At 46.9% G+C, this 11,186-nt stretch overlaps 1 protein-coding gene across 1 annotated transcript in view; it reads right to left on the bottom strand.

The window, feature by feature from the left end:
• Positions 1-11,186, bottom strand: part of LOC134906550 (arrestin domain-containing protein 2-like) — a 135,099-nt gene that overhangs the window by 115,268 nt on the left and 8,645 nt on the right. The gene's annotated exons all lie outside the window — the stretch shown is intronic.

The raw sequence follows: 11,186 nt of genomic DNA on the forward strand, positions 1-11,186 counted from the left end.
TTAAGTGTTGGGCAGGGCAACTCATTTGTGCGGTGAAGGATGGGGCGAGCATCTGTGTGACACACACGGGTGACTGGGCTGCCTGTTTTTCCCCAGACATGTGATTCACTGCACTCTCCACTCCTAAATCTGGGATGCAAGTGTTATGTGACCACACTATTTAAATCAAAATTACAGAAGCTCTGCACTTACCATATATATTATAGGCACTCCAAACTGTATTCTATATACTTGATAAAACATGGAACATTTGTTACAATTATTGCTACATTTGTAAAGCTGACCAACTGCGCCAGTCTTTCATCGGTCCTACTCTAAAGGGCCCCATACACTACAACGATAATGCCCGATTTCGAGCTTTCGGGCTGATAAGTCGGATGGAAACTGGCAAATCGGATGTTTCACATCCGATCTGATGCACGGTCCCGTGAGCATCGGATCGGAGCCCCTAGGTCGTTGGTGCTGCACTCATGATTTCTCGGATCCCACAGGCATGGCTGGGATCGCATAAGATACATCATATGCAAAAGGACTGCATACAATGTATCCTATGCAATCCTGCCGCCCAGGAGGCTGCCGGGCGGTTCAAGGGAAATCTTATGCAACATGAGGGTCCGACATGTCGCTGTAGTGTATGGGGCCCTTATCACTCAGAGGACAATATGATGGAAAAAGTCTGGAGAAGCCATTTGATGTGAATGTGTATACGGGTACATGTACATATTTTTGCTGTAACTGGACACGTATTGAACATGCACTGTTCGACTAAAAACGCCAGTGTATGAAGCCATGCGGGACAGCATATGTCGTATTCCAATCTTGAAGGTTTAATTTCCCCAGAGAGTACCTGTACCCCTGGTGGGTGTGGATCATCAAATCGACAGTGTCTAGGTCGACAGGGTTTCTAGGTCGATAAGTGCTAGGTCGACAGGTCAAAATGAGTTTTTCATGGGGGGTTTTTGTGTTGTTTTCTCTGTACAGTGACCGGGAAGCCCAATTAGTGCACCTTGGCCCCTCGCTTCGCTCGCCATGCTTCATGCAAGGTGATTCGCTCCGCTACCGCTTTACTCAGCACAGATTACCGTTCCAATCGTAGTCCACGTGGATCGTTAAGTATGAAAAAGTAAAAAATAAATAAACAAATAGTGAAAAACTCACGTTGACCTTTTGACCTGTCGACCTAGCACATGTCAACCTAGGAACCCTGTCGACCTTCAGACCCTGTCGACCTAGTGACTGTCGACCTATAGTAGTCGACCTAAAGAGTGTCGATCTTCAGACCGGATCCCACCCCTGGTTAAGAACCACTGATCTAAGGTAATATGCCCACTGTGCTTTTCAATTAATAATTTTGAAATATGCCCTATTAACTACTGGCCATGCTGCGGACAACCAAACGATTTGGCATGCGACCTGTTGTATGCTAATCGTGTAGTGCAGACATGTCATACATGCGGCCCAAACACATTTTTTGCGGCTGCAGAAATCAGCTACAAATTTTCTGCAAGGCAGTCTAGGTATCCCGCTGATGGACCCCACAAACTCCACCCCACCCCTGGTCCTCGCAAGTTACGAGCGCTGTGGGTGCGGTGGATGTCATGTGCGTCATGACATCAGAAAACACACTGAGCAGAGAGGGTGACAGATTCCATACATGAGAAAGTCTCCTTTAAAATCGTCCTGATTAGCAGTCACTCCATTGTATACCCGGTATAAGAAAACGGTGAAGGAGAGCTCTATGATGGGTCCAGCAATACTCGTTCATTAAAGTGATATTTGGTGATGCATGCAAAAGTTTACACTTTAGTTTCAAGGTGCTGTTTACAGTCCCTGGTGGTCTAATGGTTTCTTAGCTTCTCCCAACAGCAGAGGCGTCTCCAGCATCTTTTCCAGGTCCAGGTAGTGCTGTTAAGAGTCCCTTCCAGTCCGGACCTCCGATGCTAACCTTCCCCCTAGTGCCTAACTCTAAACAATACAACCCCCCATCCTCCCCCCTGCCACCCTCCACCCCAGCCTAACCCTTCTGGCAGTGCCAATCCCTAACTGTTGGCATCCTGAAACTGTCACCACTTCACATGGCACTTCACTACAATCCATTTTGAATGCAGCTGCGAGGCTAATCTTCCTCGCTAGACGTTCCTCGTCTGCAGATCCGCTCTGTCAGTCCCTCCATTGGTTACCGGTTTTCTAATTTATTAAATATAAAATACTTATACTTACACACAGGGCTATTAACCAAACTGCACCAACATAAATTTCTTCACTCATCTCAAAATATCTCCCTACCCGACATTTCCACAAGATCTGCATCTCTCATCCACACGCATTACTTGTTCACACTCAAAATTACAGGACCTTGGGCCTAATTCAGAGTTGATAGCAGCAGCAAAGTTGTTAGCAGTTGGGCAAAACCATGTACACTGCATGGGGGACAGATACAACATTTGCAGAGAGAGTTAGATTGGGGTGGGGTGTATTCAAACTGAAATCTAAATTGCAGCGTAAAAATAAAGCAGCAAGTATTTACCCTGCACAGAAACAAAATAACCCACCAGAATCTAACTCTCTCTGCACATGTTATATCTGCCACACCTGCAGTGCACATGGTTTTGCCCAACTGCTAACAACTTTGCTGCTGTGATCAACTCTGAATTACCCCCTTTATCCGGGCTTCACCCACTCTGTGGAATGCCCTCCCACACACAATAAGACTCACCTCTAGACTCCAAACCTTTAAAAGTTCCCTGAAAACTCACCTATTCAGACAAGCCGTTAATAAATAAATAAGCCTATCAAATTCCAGACCCACCCACATAACCTTCAGTTCTTCCCTATCTAATTACATCCTCTCTGTACAGCACACATAACATCACATATCTTGTCTTTCTTTACTCTCACATCCTCCTGACCTTTTGGCCAACATTGCGGGGTGATCATATCTTACAACCCATTAAGAACCTAGCAATCTGGTGGACCATTATGCAATAGGTAGCATCTATCCTTGTGTATCAATGCCTAGTACCCTATAGATTGTAAGCTTGCGAGCAGGGCCTTCCTACCTCTACGTCTGTCTGTTTTTACCCAGTTTTGTTCTATTACTGTTGTTCTAATTGTAAAGCATAACGGAATATGCTGCACTATATAAGAAACGGTTAATAAATAAATATATAATAAACATGGTGACACTGTGAACCTGTTGAGTTTCAGGATGTCTACTAGTGCCTGTTAACAGTTTGAACCATGCTGACATTCTGATGTTGACCTAAAGATCTTCAACATAATGAAAATAGGCCTATAACACCACCCCCATTTGTAAAATACAGGAAGGGAAGGATACATTGGATATGAAGTAGGTCCATAGACTTAAGGACCCCATACACTAGGACGATGATGTCCGATTTCATCCGATTTCGGGCATTCGGGCCGATATATCCGATGAAATCGGGCATTTTCGAGGCGTTTCCGATCCGCGTTCCCGTGAGCATCGGATCCTCCAGATTGCACGTGCTGCACCCGTGATATGTCGGACCCCGCAGGCATGGCTGGGATCGCCCAAGATATATTGTATGCAAAAAAACAGCATACGATGTATCTTGGGCGATCCTGCCGCCCGGGAGGCTGCCGGGGTGATCGCCTGCGACATGACGGTCGGACATGACGCAGTAGTGTATGGTGCCCTTTAAAAAAAGTGGTTTGCATTGATATTGTAGATTGTGAAAGATCTTATCTCATATAGGTGACTGGGTTCTTTTATAGGTGGAGCTTGCAGATATACTGTAGTTTAGAATTTAACAAAATATGTAATCACATGTTAAAAAGTGTGATTTTTTATTACAACATAAACCACTATTGATAACACGTGTGATTAGAGTTGCTTGGAAATACAACAGCATGACAGAAGTTTACTCTTCAGTACAATGGGGGTAATTCAGAGTTGATCGCAGCAGCAAATTTGTTAGCAGTTGGGCAAAACCATGTGCACTGCAGGGGGGGGGGGGGGGGGGGAGATATAACATGTGCAGAGAGAGTTAGATTCTGGTGGATTATTTTGTTTCTGTGCAGGGTAAATACTGGCTGCTTTATTTTTACGCTGCAATCTAGATTTTTGAACACACCCCATCCAAATCTAACTCTCTCTGCAAATGTTATATCTGCCCCCCCCTGCAGTGAACATGGTTTTGCCCAACTGCTAACAAATTTGCTGCTGCGATCAACCCTGAATTAGGCCCTATAAGCAGCAATCTGCATGTGCATGACTGTCACTTGCTGCCCCTGCAATTCAGTAACATTCGCATGCAAATGCATTATAATAAGGGTACACGGTGAAATTAAGCACATTCTTTTCAGATGGACTTTATTTTGGGTTACTAGTACGCAGAGGCCCAGGTTGTAAATAAAATAAACTAAAATGGTCAAATAAAAAAAAAAAAACCCCAGACATATGTTATTTTTTTAATATCGTTATTTTAGGAAAAAATGCTTTATTTAAATAAAACATAGGAAAGTCTATTTAACAATGATAACGGAAATATGAGTACTACCACAATCCTCCTCTTGGTTATTGATAGCAGAAAATCTATCAAGACAGCCTTTATTTATTTCAATAAAGCAACTGTTTAATTTGTTTTATATTATAAAAGCCCTTGTATTTGTACAAATGGAAAAAGAGGCAGCACTTGGAGGCTTGTGAATCAAAAAAGCAGTGTAACCTGACAAGCGGGGCGGACTAGCCCTGTGCTGGGCGTCCCCCCGCATGTCCTTATGCCTAATCATAGCCCTGCTTTAGGACAAGTGTTTTTAGACTTGCAGGTGGGAGTAATCAGTCTGTTTCCACTTTATTTATTTTAAAGTCCCCTAAAATGACCAAAAAATATACATATAACCATTTGTATGTACCTCAAATTTACTGAGAGCACTTATTTTGCTGGGGGAAAAAAAAATAACTTTCTAGAATTTTTTTATTTATAAAAAATAAATAAATATATATCTATATATATATCTATATATATCTATATCTCCGAAAAAAGATACAGGCACTCACCACTTCCTTGATGATGAAAATAAGAATTTACTCACCGGTAATTCTATTTCTCGTAGTCCGTAGTGGATGCTGGGAACTCCGTAAGGACCATGGGGAATAGCGGGCTCCGAAGGAGGCTGGGTACTCTAGAAAGATTTATGACTACCTGTTGTGCACTGGCTCCTCCCACTATGACCCTCCTCCAAGCCTCAGTTAGGACACTGTGCCCGGACGAGCAGACATAATAAGGAAGGATTTAGAATCCCGGGTAAGACTCTTACCAGCCACACCAATCACACCGTACAACTCGTGATACTATATCCAGTTTGACAGTATGAAAACAACTGAGCCTCTCAACACATGGCTCAACAATAACCCTTTAGTTAACAATAACTATTTACAAGTATTGCAGACAATCCGCACTTGGGATGGGCGCCCAGCATCCACTACGGACTACGAGAAATAGAATTACCGGTGAGTAAATTCTTATTTTCTCTGACGTCCTAGTGGATGCTGGGAACTCCGTAAGGACCATGGGGATTATACCAAAGCTCCCAAACGGGCGGGAGAGTGCGGATGACTCTGTAGCACCGAATGAGAGAACTCCAGGTCCTCCTCAGCCAGGGTATCAAATTTGTAGAATTTTGCAAACGTGTTTGCCCCTGACCAAGTAGCTGCTCGGCAAAGTTGTAAAGCCGAGACCCCTCGGGCAGCCGCCCAAGATGAGCCCACTTTCCTTGTGGAATGGGCATTTACAGATTTTGGCTGTGGCAGGCCTGCCACAGAATGTGCAAGCTGAATTGTACTACAAATCCAGCAAGCAATAGACTGCGTAGAAGCAGGAGCACCCAGCTTGTTGGGTGCATACAGGATAAACAGCGAGTCAGATTTTCTGACTCCAGCCGTCCTGGAAACATATATTTGCAGGGCCCTGACAACGTCTAGCAACTTGGAATCCTCCAAATCCTTAGTAGCCGCAGGCACCACAATAGGCTGGTTCAGGTGAAACGCTGACACCACCTTAGGGAGAAACTGGGGACGAGTCCTCAATTCTGCCCTATCCGTATGGAAAATCAGATAAGGGCTTTTACATGACAAAGCCGCCAATTCTGACACACGCCTGGCTGAAGCCAAGGCCAGTAACATGACCACTTTCCACGTGAGATATTTTAGATCCACGGTTTTAAGTGGCTCAAACCAATGTGATTTTAAGAAACTCAACACCACGTTAAGATCCCAAGGTGCCACTGGAGGCACAAATGGGGGCTGAATATGCAGCACTCCTTTCACAAACGTATGAACTTCAGGTAGCGAAGCCAGTTCTTTCTGGAAGAAAATCGACAGAGCCGAGATCTGTACCTTAATGGAGCCTAATTTCAGGCCCATAGTCACTCCTGCTTGTAGGAAATGCAGAAATCGACCTAGTTGAAATTCCTCAGTTGGGGCCTTTTTGGCCTCACACCAAGCAACATATTTCCGCCATATGCGGTGATAATGCTGTACAGTCACATCTTTCCTGGCTTTAATAAGCGTAGGAATGACTTCTTCCGGAATACCCTTTTCTTCAGGATCCGGCGTTCAACCGCCATGCCGTCAAACGCAGCCGCGGTAAGTCTTGGAACAGACAGGGCCCCTGCTGTAGCAGGTCCTGTCTGAGCGGTAGAGGCCACGGGTCCTCTGAGAGCATCTCTTGAAGTTCCGGGTACCACGCTCGTCTTGGCCAATCCGTAACCACGAGAATTGTGTTTACTCCTCGCTTTCTTATTATTCTCAATACCTTTGGTATGAGAGGCAGAGGAGGGAACACATAAACCGACTGGTACACCCACGGTGTCACTAGAGCGTCCACAGCTATCGCCTGAGGGTCCCTTGACCTGGCGCAGTATCTTTTCAACTTTTTGTTGAGACGGGACGCCATCATGTCCACCTGTGGTTTTTCCCAACGGTTTACCAGCATCTGGAAGACTTCTGGATGAAGTCCCCACTCTCCCGGGTGGAGGTCGTGTCTGCTGAGGAAGTCTGCTTCCCAGTTGTCCACTCCCGGAATGAACACTGCTGACAGTGCTAGTACATGATTCTCTGCCCATCGGAGAATTCTTGTGGCTTCTGCCATCGCCATCCTGCTTCTTGTGCCGCCCTGTCGATTTACATGGGCGACTGCCGTGATGTTGACTGACTGGATCAGCACCGGCTGGTGTAGGAGCAGGGATCTTGCTTGACTTAGGGCATTGTAGATGGCCTTTAGTTCCAGAATATTTATGTGAAGGGAAGTCTCCTGACTCGACCATAGTCCTTGGAAGTTTCTTCCCTGTATGACTGCCCCCCAGCCTCGAAGGCTGGCATCCGTGGTCACCAGGACCCAGTCCTGTATTCCGAACCTGCGGCCCTCTAGAAGATGGGCACTCTGCAGCCACCACAGTAGAGACACCCTGGTTCTTGGAGACAGGGTTATTAAGCGATGCATCTGAAGATGCGATCCGGACCACTGGTCCAACAGGTCCCACTGAAAGATTCTGGCATGGAAACTGCCGAAGGGAATTGCTTCGTAAGAAGCCACCATCTTTCCCAGGACCCGTGTGCAGCGATGCACTGATACCTGTTTTGGTTTCAGGAGGTCTCTGACTAGAGATGACAACTCCCTGGCTTTCTCCTCCGGGAGAAACACTTTCTTCTGGACTGTATCCAGAATCATACCCAGGAACAGTAGCCGTGTCGTCGGAACCAGCTGTGACTTTGGGATATTCAGAATCCAGCCGTGCTGGTGCAGCACCTCCTGAGATAGTGCTACTCCCACCAACAACTGTTCCTTGGACCTCGCTTTTATTAGGAGATCGTCCAAGTACGGGATAATTAAAACTCCCTTTCTTCGAAGGAGTATCATCATTTCCGCCATAACCTTGGTAAATACCCTCGGTGCCGTGGACAGTCCAAACGGCAGCGTCTGGAATTGGTAATGGCAATCCTGTACCACAAATCTGAGGTACTCCTGGTGAGGATGGTAAATGGGGACATGCAAGTAAGCATCCTTGATGTCCAGGGATACCATGTAATCCCCCTCGTCCAGGCTTGCAATAACCGCCCTGAGCGATTCCATCTTGAACTTGAATTTCTTTATGTACGTGTTTAAGGATTTCAAATTTAGAATGGGTCTCACCGAACCGTCCGGTTTCGGTACCACAAATAGTGTGGAATAATAACCCCGGCCTTGTTGAAGTATGGGTACCTTGATTATCACCTGCTGGGAATACAGCTTGTGAAATGCCGCTAGCACCGCCTCCCTGTCTGAGGGAGCAATCGGCAAGGCAGATTTTAGGAACCGGTGGGGTGGGGACGCCTCGAATTCCAGCTTGTACCCCTGAGATACTATTTGCAGGATCCAGGGATCCACCTGTGAGCGAGCCCACTGATCGCTGAAATTTTTGAGGCGACCCCCCACCGTACCTGGCTCCGCCTGTGGAGCCCCACCGTCATGCGGCGGACTTGGAAGAAGAAGCGGGGGAGGACTTTTGCTCCTGTTTGTTGCAGCCTTTTTCCCCTACCTCTGCCTCTGGACAGAAAGGACCCGCCTTTTCCACGCCTGTTTTTCTGGGTCCGAAAGGACTGAACCTGATAAAACGGCGCCTTCTTAGGCTGTGAGGGGACATGGGGTAAAAATGCTGACTTCCCAGACGTTGCTGTGGAAACTAGGTCCGAGAGACCATCCCCAAATAATTCCTCACCCTTATATGGCAACACTTCCATGTGCTTTTTAGAATCTGCATCTCCTGTCCACTGGCGAGTCCATAAGCCTTTCCTAGCAGAAATGGACAATGCACTTACTTTAGATGCCAGTCGGCAGATTTCCCTCTGTGCATCTCTCATATATAAGACTGAGTCTTTTATATGGTCTATGGTTAACAGGATCGTGTCTCTGTCTAATGTGTCAATATTTTCTGACAGTTTATCTGACCACGCAGCGGCAGCACTGCACATCCAAGCTGACGCAATAGCTGGCCTAAGTATAATGCCTGTGTGTGTATATACAGACTTCAGGATCGCCTCCTGCTTTCTATCAGCAGGTTCCTTGAGGGCGGCCGTATCCGGAGACGGTAGTGCCACCTTTTTAGACAAACGTGTGAGCGCTTTATCCACTCTAGGGGGTGTTTCCCAACGTGACCTATCCTCTGGCGGGAAAGGGAACGCCATTAGTACCTTCTTAGGAATTACCAATTTTTTATCAGGGAAAGCCCACGCTTCTTCACACACTTCATTTAATTCATCTGATGGGGGAAAAACTACGGGTAGTTTTTTCTCTCCAAACATAATACCCTTTTTAGTGGTACCTGTAGTTATATCAGAAATGTGTAACACCTCTTTCATTGCCTCAATCATGCAGTGAATGGCCTTAGTGGGCATCAGGTTAGACTCATCGTCGTCGACACTGGTGTCAGTATCAGTGTCGACATCTGGGTCTGCTTGAGGTAGCGGGCGGTTTAGAGCCCCTGACGACCCATGCGACGCCTGGGCAGGCACGAGCTGAGAAGTCGGCTGTCCCACATTTGGCATGTCGTCAATTTTCTTATGTAAGGAGTCTATACGTGCACTCATTACTTTCCATAAGCCCATCCACTCAGGTGTCTGCCCCGCAGGGGGTGACATCCCTTCTAAAGGCATCTGCTCCGCCTCCACATCATTATCCTCATCAAACATGTCGACACAGCCGTACCGACACCCCGCACAAACACAAGGAATGCTCCGAATGAGGACAGGACCCACAAAAGCCCTTTGGGGGGACAGAGTGAGAGTATGCCAGCACACACCAGAACGCTATATAATGCAGGGACTAACTGAGTTATGTCCCCTATAGCTGCTTTTTCTATATAATATATACTGCGCCTAAATTTAGTGCCCCCCCTCTCTGTTTTTACCCTGTTCTGTAGTGTAGACTGCAGGGGAGAGCCAGGGAGCTTCCTTCCAGCGGATCTGTGAAGGAGAAATGGCGCCAGTGTGCTTGTGATAGATAGCTCCGCCCCTTTTCCGCGGACTATTCTCCCGCTTTTTTCCATATTCTGGCAGGGGTATTTTCCACATATATAGCCTCTGGGACTATATATTGTGGAGTTTTTGCCAGCCAAGGCGTTATTATTGCTTCTCAGGGCGCCCCCCCCTAGCGCCCTGCACCCTCAGTGACCGGAGTGTGAAGTGTGTATGAGGAGCAATGGCGCACAGCTGCAGTGCTGTGCGCTACCTTGGTGAAGACTGATGTCTTCTGCCGCCGTTTTTCCGGACCTCTTCTTGCTTCTGGCTCTGTAAGGGGGACGGCGGCGCGGCTCCGGGACCGACCACCAAGGACTGGGCCTGCGGTCGATCCCTCTGGAGCTAATGGTGTCCAGTAGCCTAAGAAGCCCAATCCGGCTGCAAGCAGGCGAGTTCGCTTCTTCTCCCCTTAGTCCCTCGCTGCAGTGAGCCTGTTGCCAGCAGGTCTCATTGAAAATAAAAAACCTAAACTATACTTTCTTTCTAAGGGCTCAGGAGAGCCCCTAGTGTGCATCCAACCTCAGCCGGGCACAAAATCTAACTGAGGCTTGGAGGAGGGTCATAGTGGGAGGAGCCAGTGCACACCAGGTAGTCATAAATCTTTCTAGAGTGCCCAGCCTCCTTCGGAGCCCGCTATTCCCCATGGTCCTTACGGAGTTCCCAGCATCCACTAGGACGTCAGAGAAAACTTTATTGGTGTGTCTCACATAGAGACAGTTAACAGCATGTCAGCAAAAGGTGTCGACGTTTCGGCTCCATCTGAGCCTTTTTCAAGACTAACAAGATTACAGCAGGTTCTCACCCAGCAGCCCATGACACACAATGAACCCTGGAGCACTTTTATAGCAGAGGCATATCACAAACCCCGCCCATCAATCATCCAACAGGAAATAACAAAAAACACTGGTATTCAAGTGTTTAACATGTGTAATCAAGGATACATGTGCAGCCAATCGAATGTCCTATGACATCAACTAATTACACAACATGTGAACACAATTACAACCATTTAAAACCAAAAGAACAACCGATAGTGGCTGATAGTCGCGTTACCGGAAGTATTGTGCGTTCCATTGCCAGTGGAACGCACACGTCTATCCGGCGGAAGTGGATGTAGCAGACGTGACGTGCGCTTCACTGTGTATGTGGT

The sequence above is a fragment of the Pseudophryne corroboree genome, chromosome 1 (assembly GCF_028390025.1).
Source record: "Pseudophryne corroboree isolate aPseCor3 chromosome 1, aPseCor3.hap2, whole genome shotgun sequence".
Classification (NCBI taxonomy): Eukaryota; Metazoa; Chordata; class Amphibia; order Anura; family Myobatrachidae; genus Pseudophryne; species Pseudophryne corroboree.